The 12,857-nt window shown below is 28.7% G+C and overlaps 1 long non-coding RNA gene across 1 annotated transcript; it reads left to right on the forward strand.

The window, feature by feature from the left end:
• The first annotated feature begins 5,518 nt into the window (after positions 1–5,518).
• Positions 5,519–9,779, forward strand: LOC123261606. Its single transcript, XR_006508695.1, has 3 exons — positions 5,519–5,603; positions 7,306–7,307; positions 9,768–9,779. It is a non-coding gene; the product is annotated as an uncharacterized LOC123261606 (long non-coding RNA).
• The last annotated feature ends 3,078 nt before the right edge of the window (positions 9,780–12,857 follow it).

A 12,857-nucleotide genomic window follows, 5' to 3' on the forward strand; every position in this document is an offset into this window, starting at 1 on the left:
ATTGGTTATTATTTCCAACAATAATCTCAGAAACATTTCCGTGAATCGTGACGAGATCCGTGAAATTTGTACATCACTCTTAATGCTCTTATATAAATCTCCTTCTATTTTTAGATGAATTATGCAAATACAAAACATAACATCGAACTGATGTTAAGCCTATTTCATCGGTTTTTAAAGTACCGTCGTAACTTATATCAGGAATAACAGTTTCAGTCTGACAGTCTGTCTATCTGTCTGTCACAACTCTTTGTCTTCTCTTTGGTATATATCCGTAACCATTTAATTCAAAACCACGATTAAATAATCTGTGATATTCTCAAAGTATTACCGAAATCTTAAATTTTATTTTGTCATCAAAACTACGACCTAGTAAAGAGCTACGTAAAGATCAAAGTATCAAAGTATGAAAATACTCGTGCCTGATAATCAATCTAAATTATAGCCTTTAAATGTTTCATTCCGAATCATATCATATACAAATTAAGTATAAATATGACAGTAATTTAAAAAGCCGGACAACTAAGTAATTCCCATGACGAATCGCGACGACAAATTTATTCGATTTGGTCGAGAGGTAGGTTTGTAACACGCATGAATTTTTATTTTCTTCTCTCTCTTTTTCTCTCACTCTTGTATTCTTCGTAAAGAGGGGCGAGTTTGTTTCCACAATGTCAACATGCACATACATGTATATCCATATATCGGGATAGTCACAGCACAGCAGAACTGCACGTGCATGCGCGTGCAACACGCCTCATCCATTATCCGAGTGTCATGGACACACGCGTGTCTGCGTTAAATACATTTGCAGTAATCTATAAAATATTTAAGTTTAAAAATAATTTCTTTTGTCAGTTGCAGTTTATTTTTTGGTCATTTTTAATTTTCATTTTTTCCTATCCTGAATAACATAAATATAATATAAATCATAATATATAACATATAACCCTTTAGTGGATCTACTCCCAAGAAAATCTTAAGCGAAACAGGATCGCGCAGCTTTGGTCTTATTCCCTTCAACCTTTTTCTTTTAATCTTTCTCTTTTTCTCCCAATGGGTATCCCTATTCGCATAGAAGCGCAAGGGGCCGAGAAGAGTAGAGAACCACATCGGCCGCGGTACTTTAATGAACCAATTTAAATGCATGCGATGATCAGTTGACCTCCCAGTCCTACTCTTTTTCTTCTTCTTCCGCGGAATAGACTGCGCGGGCTGAGCCTGACTCCCTATGTACCAGTAAACGCTATGGCACGTCCTTTAAACACGCAGTAACATGTGTCTTTTCAGTGTGCCATTCAAAAAAAACAAACCTTGCTCACTTTTAAACGTCCTGCAGTAGGTTATAGCGCTATATAATGCAATTAATTCCTGCCCTTTTACTCAATTGGTATTTTGACTTGGCCCAAATGTAAAATTGTTCAACGTTTCACCTATTCATTTATTAATCATCTGTGATTAATTTTCGTTCTCGTTTATACTGTTTTAATTAGTTAAATATAAGTGCGCGGAAATTTTTGCGAACAAATAATTTATTAATTTCTCTATTATCAGTTTGAAATTACTACATTCAAGCATAGATTTTAACTTATTATTTATTTTAGTTTTTGTTATGCTTCACATTGTTCATCATTCGTTCACAGAAATTAAAATTAAAAATCATATAATAATTATTACTTTTACTTGTTATTACAAATTTAGATGTCACCATTGTTTTGATAAATGAAATTACATATTTCTTGATCGTATGATTAACTTGTGTGTAAAAAATTTTTATTTAATATTTCTGAAAATTTCACATTCCACGTTTTATTCGTTCTATAATTACACATATTTTTTTGCACGCAAATGTGTGACACATATTTTTCCATGCGGGTCATAAAATTTTTCAAAATGATTTTCTTGGTTGAAGATCTTGACTCAAATAATTTTTTTCTCACTGTAAAGAGTAAATTCTTGTTAACGTTAAACATACTGTTGAATTTTATAATCGATTTGATAAGGTCCGTAAATTATTAGATAAATTTGCTATACGCTTACATAATTTTTATTTATTAAAGTATTTGAAGCTTTAGATTTAAATTTTGATAGATATTATTTTTATCTTAAAAAAAGAAGGAGAAATATTTCGCAATTCTAAAAAACTTAAGTAGTTATTTCAACGTAGGAATAGGTCAATTGTCAGCATATTAGTATTCGATTAGCGATTTACTCTATTGAGACTTACTTTAGTAGCTGATGAATATCATCGGATAATTTTAATGCGAAAAAAAAAAAAAAAATCAGACAAGCCTTTGAATTGACAATTTGTAATATATAAAGTTGTGAAGAATAGAATATATTAGTTACCAACTATATGGTAATAAGTAATTACGCCTTCATCATTAGTCAAAAAAATTTGTTCAAAAATTATGGTTAAGATGTTATTGTTTATTACTAATCAAGTATAGTTTTTGTTAGACTTGCTCCATTTTGTCAAAAATCGTTAACTTCACAAAATAAGTTAATTATAAACATTTTCTTGATTAGTTGGAGAAAGTTTTATTTTACTCTCTAAAACTGAAATAGTAGAAAACCACATTAATACGTTTGCTGTACGTTAATATACAAAATAGTTAATAGTTACTATTTCAGTTTTAAAGAGTAAAAAATTAATTCGATTAAAACATCTTATTTGAATCTCAATACATTTACCTTTACATTAATCTATTATAAAAAAAGACAAAAAAAAAAGTATAATTATTACTATTACTTTCCGGAGAGTGACTTGCTTTCGTATTAATGACGTTAAATTTTTCCATACATAAACTCCTAGGGTGCGTAACAAAATGTTCTGAACATACTGTTAACTGTTACGACTGTTCTCTGCCGACTTCTATGAGTTACTCGCGTTTATTTTCATCATCGTTCATGTTTCTTCACATCATCGACTGAAAAAAAATTATTGAGGAAAAAAATAAATTTCTACATTTTATAAATAGTATATTCAACAAATAGATATACCTTATTATATCGAATGTAGTAAAAAGTTAGGATTATTTATATCTTTTATTCCCTAATTTTCGACCAAACGTCACAGTCAATTTTGTAAAAAAAATTTTAATCATTTAAAACCTACGTAATTAGAAAAAAAATTATCTTAATATAGAGTTCTCATTAAAATTCGTGGACATTTATTCGGAAGAAGAGGGTAGTACCCGGATGTAAGCGCAAGATAGGGGGCTCGGGGTCGCCTAATAAGCACCGAGTAGTTTCTACATGTCAAATAATGTCGTCACTTGTTGCAGTTCTCATGTGAGACGTTTAGTCGATGTCAAGAGACAAGGGGCTAAAAAATATCTTATTAGTTTTGGTGAGACAGTTTCCCATTATACTTTGTCGCTATTAAGTTTTTCCACAGATCCGGTACAGTCAAGCGCCAAGTATATGTTCAAACATATGTGTTTGATTGTAGCGCCAGCTCACTGAGTTTATTTTCCACTTTAGTTCTGTCACTAAGAAATGAGGTGTCTTACACTTATACTCATTATATATGCATGGAAACCTTCAATTAGAAAAAAAAAACAACGGCTCATAACTTTGATGAAAAAGACATATGTGCGTTTTGTTGGTAAAGTATATTACAAATAATTAAAAATCACATGAACTAACAATAATTTATCAGTTAATTGAATTAACACAAAAAGTATTACCACAAAAATATATCAGAAGTGATTTTTTATTGAATAGAACAAAAAGTGACGAAAATAATTTAATAAACGACATTTCAGACGCCAGATTGTTGACCTAAAGTTTCTTTTTCTAAGAATTAGAACCGTTGGAATGTCGAATCCTCTTGAAAACACAATAAGCAACACCCAATAATAAAATCTGTCACACTTCATCACCAACGAAATTTTTTAAAATTTATTCTAATGAGGACAACAAAGTCGTATACAAAGTTTTAAAATTTTACTATTCTATATATGATGTAAAACATTAAAAGCTGAAGCTAAGAAGATAAATTTTATTTATTACAGGGTTATTTTTATTAGTTTTAGTTTTTGAAATAGTTGTTTAAATTAACAAAGGACTCATCTTGCGAAAATTTTGATTTAGAAAGAATTAAAACTCCACTTTAATCCCTATCTTCTCAAGAATTTTAAAACAAAAATATTGTGCAGTTTGAAATTAAGTTAATGGAAGTTAAATTTTTTATTCACTAATTTTGAATAAATATTTAATCAGTTGATTCTTAAAATTCTATACGGAAGAATGATAAATAGTTAAAAATTTACAGTTCAAAATTGAGTTTATAGAAGCTATAGCTGCCCCGAGCAAAAAACTGGAAAAATTACGGTTTGATAGGTGAATTTTTACAAATTCTGTAAGAAGTACATTTCAAAATTGTGAAATTACACTCGAAACTACAAAAATTTATACCAAGGCTTTAATTTATAAATGCGTCATTCAAAACTAATTTTTGTTCGGAGTTATTTTTATTATTACAGAAACTGTAATTTTTCTATTGTTCTTTTTCCCGTTTCGGAAGTAATTTTAAAAATTTCAAATTTGATTGTACAATATCAAAGTTCACTGTTTAAAAACAGTGCTAACTTTTTTTCAAATTGGTAAATTAATATTAGTTTTTTTTTAAATGAAATTTCCCGACGCATTTATACCTATTTTGCGTTTAATTACCTAAATAATAACTTGGAAAAAATACAATACATTAAATTTGTGCAAATTCATCGTTACCGTGATAACTATTCACTTATTGTCAACAATTGCGTCGCCGTATGTTATCCATACAACCACCATCATTTCATTAATTGTTATATTTAAAGATTTTTGAAAAAAAAAAAAATGATTTATGATATAGGTATGTGTTGAAATGAATTCTCGATATTATGGCTATATGAGCTCAATAAACCTTGTTCTTGTAGGACTCCCCGACTTGACATGTATAAAAAAGAATACACACAACACTACTATACATTCGTATATTAAAACGAATTAATGAATGAGATATTAAAAAATGAATAAATTACTGTAGCAATAAACAAAACTCATTCATTAGAAAACGACAGTACTTAAAATAAATCCAGATTGTTCGTATTATATGTGTATTTTACATTGTCGAGAGATATATTGAGCGTTTAGTAAAGTCGTACACGGAGAGAGAAGAATAGAACTTATTCCTATGTTAGAATGGTAACCATTACCATGTTACATAGTAACGGAAATTTTTGAGAACCCTGTGAAAATTTGCTAATAAAAATCTTAGAAATTGTGATAAAAATATGAACAATTACTCATTCAATGTGGGATTAAATTCTGAAAATAATTATTGTCGTTTTTTTATTTTTTTGACGAAAATTTCAATTTGTTATTAACAAAAAACATAACCAAAATAAAAAATCTCAGTTTTACGTAAATAACTCAATAACTATTGGTGATATCAAAAATCGAAAAAAAGATTCTTAAAGAAGAGGAAATTTCTGAAAAAAAGTTTTGACTTCCGGAAATCGAGCTTGAAAAACAATAATTTTTATTTAATGTTGAAAATAGGGTTTCGCGCGACTTCTGTCACACGGCCGCGCCGATGCTAAAATACGACAGCAGTTGCGCGGAACCCTATTTTCAACATCAAATAAAAATTATTGTTTTTCAAGCTAGAGTTCCAGGAGTCAAGACTTTTTTTCAGAAATTTCCTCTTCTTTAAGAATCTTTTTTCCGATTTTTGATATCACCAATAGTTATTGAGTTATTTACGAAAAACTGAGATTTTTTATTTTGGTTATGTTTTTTGTTAATGACAAATTGAAATTTTCATCAAAAAAATAAAAAAAGAACAACATTATTTTCAGAATTTAATTCCTCATCGAATGAGTGATTGTTCATATTTATATCACAATTTTTAAGATTTTTATTAGCAAATTTACACAGGGTTCTCACAAAAATTTCCGTTACTATGTAACATGGTAATGGTTACCATTCTACATAGGAATGAGTTCTATTCTTTTCTCTCCGTGTAGGAAGATATTTACTGGTCAGCCACTAAATTTCTTGGGTATTTTAAACAATATAATATATGCTAGCACTCTTACAGTTACTGTATATCTATATATTTTTTAAAAGTTACTTTTCTTTCTTGTATATGTGTATATGTATTTTTTTAACTTGTTTGACTTAGAGCGCGCAACAGCTACGCTTGACTTAAAAGAAAAGGTATAAAATGATGTTAGGGCGTTCCCACTAGTTATTAATGGCTTTGACTTTGTTGCTATGGATATCCATAATTCTTTACCCGGTGCGAAAGAGCCTGAGAGAAACTTGATCGTCTGGCAAATGAAATCACCGCGAAAAAAATTATTGATGATTTTCCTCTTTAAATAAACATATTTTTATGATCTATACCAAACTATCCTTCCGTCTATTTTTTTTATCATATTTCAATAAATATTTCAAATTGCAACATAATACGCAGAGAGAAGAGAATAGTTCTAATCATCTCAATGGAGAATGGTAATCATTACTATGTTACAAGGTAATGAAGATTTTTTAGTGATGAGAGCCACAGGTTGTCTAGTCGAGAAAAGAATTTCTTGCAAAAAATCTTTAGATTTGCGGCAAAAATATGAACGATAGCTCATTCGATGCGAAATCAAATTTTGGCTTTTTTTTTATCAAAATAGTTTTGAGAGTCAGGACTTTTTGGAAAGAAATTTAGTCCTCTTCAAAGATATTTTTTTCGATTTTCAATATCGCTTAAAGTTATTGAGTTATTAACAAAAAGCTGAGACATTTGATTTTTATTTATGTTTTTTGTTAATAATAAATTGAAATTTTGATTTCCAGAAAAAGGCATCTTTCTCAAAATTTGATTCCGCATCGAATAATTTTTTTTGTTAAATATTAAACATTTTGGAGTCTTAATTTGAAAATAATAATTGGACATTTTTTGACTAATAAATTTATTTTATTAATGAATTAACACATAACACGGTCACATTATCCAAACAGAAGATAACGACGGGGCCAGGCTTGGCTCAGGTTCGGCGCAACGTTATAGAACTCTGGCCCTGGCTTGTAAATTAGCTTTGACCAAGCCTTGGTAGAAGTTTGGAGTGATAACAGGGTGTCAAGCTTGGTTGCCAAAACATTTGCTCACAAATATTCGTGAAACAATAAATATTTACTGTTAAAAATGCTATTACTTAATAATTAATATCTAGTCAAAATGATTATTATTTATGGCATATTAATTAAGGATGTAGAGTATAAATATTATACTCTTCAAATGGATTATGGATTCGAATCAAGATGTATCATAAGCACTACCTATTTTAAACCGGGTTACCCAGTCTTGGCCCAAGTTTTGGTTTCCCATTGAATGACCATGGCTAGGTTGCCCAATTCTGGCCCAAGTCTGGGTTACCATTGAGTAGCCAAGGTTGGGAAACTCAGTCCTGACCCAAGCACGGGTAATCATTGGGTTGGTCAAGATTGAATACCCAGTCTCGATTAAATCATGAGCCAATGTAGGTACGCAAAACCTAGGTTCCCAATGCTGTTTCAAACATGGCCCCGTTTTTCAACTCTGGCAGTTTCTGTATGGGTAGTGTGAAATTTCCGTGTTTTTAATTTTTATTAGTACACGGAAAAATAGTATATTACGACCCAAGGTCAGAAAGTTGGATTTCCTGGCGTATGGGATATGATGGCCGAAGCCATCATATCACATACGTCAGGGCATCCAACATTCTGGTCGTGGGTTGTATACTATTTTTCTTGCTCTCCAGCCGAAAGTACGTAACCCCGGGGAAGGGGTTTTGCAAAACCGAGGCGAAGCCGAGGTTTTGCCGGGGGTGAGAGGGGCGCCGCCCGACTTTTGCAAAGCCGAGGTTTTGCTGGTCGGGTCGGGCATAATAAAAAAGTAAAAATTAATAAATAAAAAAAAAAAATAAGTTATTTTAAAGTTTACTAACAAATGCTCTGATTAAGAGAGATAACATGCACAGAACTCGTCACAAATATTTAAACTCGATTTAATAACAAAATTAATTTTTTTAAGTTGATTAAAAATCAGTTTTTAATTAGACGGCTAAGAAAGATTGAAATTAAATTATTATAAGCTTGTAGAGTACATGGATTATTTTATAAACATTGCTTTACTAGCTGTCAAAATATAAAAGAAAGCAAATAAAATTTACAAAACTTTTATATTATTTTCTAAAATTTTTATATAAATTATTTTTGCTGTATTATTATTAAATCGTTCATTAACAATAATCTAGTTAGAAATTATTTTTATTTATTTGACATTTTTTGGTTAATTTCTGCGCTGACACGTTACATACAGACGATGTTGTGACTTTTATATACAGTTGAAACTCGCTGTATAGGCCGGTCGCGCCACGAAAATACGAAAGAAAGCGAGGTTCTATGCTACCGGCCAGAAAATATGCGTTAGAGCAGGCCATAAAAGTTGCTCTTCCTGGAGTAAAGTACCTTCAGGAAGAGCGTACTTTCGGCTAGGAGAGCAAGAAAAAAATATTGTTAAAATGACTATCCAACGTATCCTCAAATGACGTTTTCTTAAAATAACGATCCGGATTTCTGATTTAAGGATTCATTTGTTTGACTTAAAATCATACAGAGAATAGCTCTTGTAAATATATGTTGTATCGTCAAAACAGGCAACTGTTTCGTTAACGTGAAGATCTGTATAGTTGAATTAACTAAATGTTACGCTAAAATAATGATATGGATCGTCATTTTGATGATCCGCTGTACAGCTGAATTGGCTATACAGCTATATCTCTAAAAAAAAATGACTATACGGCCTATCCTTATTCTAATGATATTTTTTTCTCCGTGAATAAAATCCTCAGCGAGCAGAAATTTATAAAATTAACAATAAACTTAAACAATAATAATTGTTGTTCATTTATTGTATTAAAACAAAATAGAAAATGGTGGAAAACGGTTCAAAAAATTAAATTTTATAAATTCCTAAAAAGAAATTTAACGCAAATGATTGATATCCCTACTAATGATCAATAACGTAAATGAATAAATTAAACAAATAAAAAAATAAACTGTGCGATTTTATAATCAAAACCATTCGAGAAGTTAAGACTGTAGTATATTTAGTAGTATATTGGTTTTTTTATTCCTGAAATTTCCTATTGTTCTCCCCTTGTTGTTATATCTTGGGTATATTATTACTATCTACCTGTTCTTTTATTTTTGCAATTTCACTTCACCTTAATGTTCATCTCGAACCGAGACAAATGAGCGGCATCTGTCTAAGTCACTTTTCCGTCAGGCCTGTCTTTAATTTTTGACTTATAGACGTCGGAAGCATCCTTGAATGAAATAAAAAAAACATACACAAAAAAAAGGACTCGACTATGTATCGAGGTAACTTTAACAATAGTATTAAAATAAAAACAAGTGGTTAATTCACCTGACTTTATTTAGGGCTCGCCTGAGAACTTTTCGATTCTCATATGTTATTCTTACTCAAGTATACTGTGAGCATATTGAGTTAACAGTTTTTAAAAATTACAGTTAGAAGTCATTGAGCCGTTAATACAAAAATTGTGAACATGAATAAGTTATTTCTTTTATTGGCAAATCGGAAACTACTTGAGAAGTTAAAAAAATAAAGAAATTAGTTATTTCTTAAATATTCACTCAAAGATATTTTTTTAAGAGTAAACCAATTTGATGGGGCATTCAGGCTTCGACACGGTTTGTTGAGTTTAAAAATCGATTAGATTCCAAAAATCGATCGGTCAAGAAATTTAACAGTTACTTCGGAAAAAATTTTTCTAAAAAGTAATCAGCAAAAATATCTCTTAAACAAATCAACCGATTATTTTTACTGGATATGGTATTTATCAGATTTTTAAAAAACAGAAAAAATTAAAATTTGGAACTGATTGATTCATGAGCTTAGAAGTTATTAACAACTTGAACCTTTGATTAAAAAATGTTTAAAATTTATAATATTTTTATGATGGACAGAAAAATATTTTTGAAAAGTTTAAAAGCCCCAATAGTTTTGAACAGTGATGGAAATTTCTACATCATTTTTTGAAAAATTGACAATATTTAAACTGCAAGAAGCTTCAAAATTTAGTTCAATTCTGAAAAATTTTCTAATAAATTGAAAATAAAGCAATTAATATTATTCTAATGAGTCAAAACAAGTCAAGTGGACCCCCCTTTTACGACTTGGTGATAGAAAACTTATTAAAATATAATTATCGAAAGTAGTCATACCTAAAAATCATCCCTCAAAACAGTTTTTGAAAATTTTGAATTTAACAACAATTTTTTTAAGAATAAAAATTTTCGGTACTTTTAATTAAAAAATAAATTGTGAAAAAGCTATTGAAGATAACTTAACAAAATTTTCAGCGATTATAGTAAAATATCTATATTTTCACATAAAATTCTTTTGCAAATTTAATTCGTTTATTATCATATTTTTTACTAATTTTTAAATAAACAAATTAAAATTTTAATGACTTCTCAGTACGATAATATAAAATATAAATAAAAATAAAAAAAATTGAATTGTAAAAATCATTTATTAAATAATTGTGTAATTTGTAGCGATCTACAGCCTTAACGGCTAAGCTCAGTAGCACGCAGAGCACTTGTACCGCTCGCCGCTGCGTCATATAAAAATTCATATTATTTAAACAAATACCGGGCAGTGAAATTTTATTTCGAAATAAAGAACTTAAATGTATAACGAGTATTACTAAAAAAAAAAATTCGATTATCGTACTGAGAAGTCATTAAAATTTCAATTTGTTTATTTAAAAATTAATAAAAAATATGATAATAAACGAATTAAATTTGCAAAAGAATTTAATGTGAAAATATAGATATTTTACTATAATCGCTAAAAATTTCGTTAAGTTATCTTCAATAGCTTTTTCACAATTTATTTTTTAATTAAAAGTACCAAAAATTTTTATTGTTAAAAAAATTGTTGTTAAATTCAAAATTTTCAAAAACTGTTTTGAGGGATGATTTTTAGGTATGACTACTTTTGATAATTATATTTTAATAAGTTTTCTATCACCAAGTGGTAAAAGGGGGGTCCACTTGACGTGTTTTGACTCAATGATAACACAGACTTAATTTCTTTAAATTAAAATTTTCTTTGATTACAAATATTTTTGAAAAAAAAAAAATAAATTAACATAGGCAAGCGAAAATAAGTAAGTCAGAGAACCGTAAGTTATAAATATAAAATATATTTTCATGATCATTGTGTGAATAAAATAACGAGATGTCGCCCTAAATTCAAGTTTAGATCACTTATAATATACTTGACACATACAAATTGAGAAAATTTTGTCGTTTGACGCGTCAGCGTGTTATGCTTACTTTCAAGATAAACCATTAATATAACTTCTTTTTTGACTCTTGGAACACGGGTTAGTCGTTTTCCGGTTCCGTATCCTTTACCGCTTCAGAAAGTAATGATTAGCGCTCTTAGCCTTTCTTCAATAACGGAAATCGTTAAACCGCATATCGACTTTAGCCCATAAATTATTTTTTATATTTCATTCTTTTTATTTTATTTTTCATTTTTTTTTATCTTAAGCTTGGGTTTTAAGTTTTAATTCTTATTGTTCCATAAAAAATGGTATTCACGATCTCAATGCAATGTACAATAAATTTATAATGGATATGTATATTTATTATATTTTACTTTTAATGTAATAAACCTGACATCGAAGTAAGCAACGTAAAAAATGTTATAAAGTATTTTATTTTAACGAATACGGAAGTTTATACTTTTACAGGGAATACCTTTGTGTGTTTTGCAGATTTATTCAAAGCTCAAAAAGAAATATTTTATATAATATTAAAAAAGTATTTATAAATTATAATACGAAAAAAAACACAAATCCATTTTACTAGAAATATTTAAACTTATTTCATTGTTATGAATTATCACAAAAAAAAAGTATCCCCTAACAAATTTTACGGAAGCGATTAATTTAGCTTTGGATTTGATTAATAAAATATTATTCATTTTTTTTAAATTTATTTATTTGAATCATGGAGAACCTTTACAATTCTACAAAAGTGTAATATTTTTATATTAGTATAAATTACATTTATAAAAATATATGTAGTGAAATTTTGTTAACCAATTATAGAGCTTGGGCAATGTTTGTTTAAAATATTTATTTTGTTAAAAACATAAAAAATATTTTTACTTTTAATAAAGGAATAAAGTATTTGTACTGATATGACTTAATTTTACTAATTAGATCTAAAAAAAATTTTAACACGCGAATTGTTTGTTATTTTGATAGACAACATTAATTGATGAGATATTTTTACATATACAGCCGATAGGTTGCGCTATGTCGCAGGTGAACGAGTTGAAATTCTCGTTCGATGTATAGGCAAAGATAACAATTTTTCTGTATAAAAAAAACAAATAACGCTTTTTACTATTCCGAATTGCAACACAAAAACTGAAATAGTTAATTATAATAAAACTCTGTTGAGATTTTTTTTTAAATCTACCTCATGCAAAATAGTAATTTTTTGCTATTAAAAAATATAATTTTTTTTTCATTAAAAACTTCCAATTTTAACATCTGAGCAACTACAATTAGAGATTAAATATTAAAACCCTGTACCGGATATTACCATTTTTCAGGATTTTCTGTTCTTCATGATTAAAAAAAAAGCTTTTTTTAGAAAAATGGTTAGCGATGAATGACGTTTCCCGTAATCTGATTTTATTGATATTAAAAAAAAAAAAAAAAATGGGATTATGCATCGAAAAATACCATTCTCGATAATAGCGCTCTATAAATACAATA

This window comes from Cotesia glomerata, linkage group LG3, assembly GCF_020080835.1.
Source record: "Cotesia glomerata isolate CgM1 linkage group LG3, MPM_Cglom_v2.3, whole genome shotgun sequence".
In the NCBI taxonomy this organism is placed as follows: Eukaryota; Metazoa; Arthropoda; class Insecta; order Hymenoptera; family Braconidae; genus Cotesia; species Cotesia glomerata.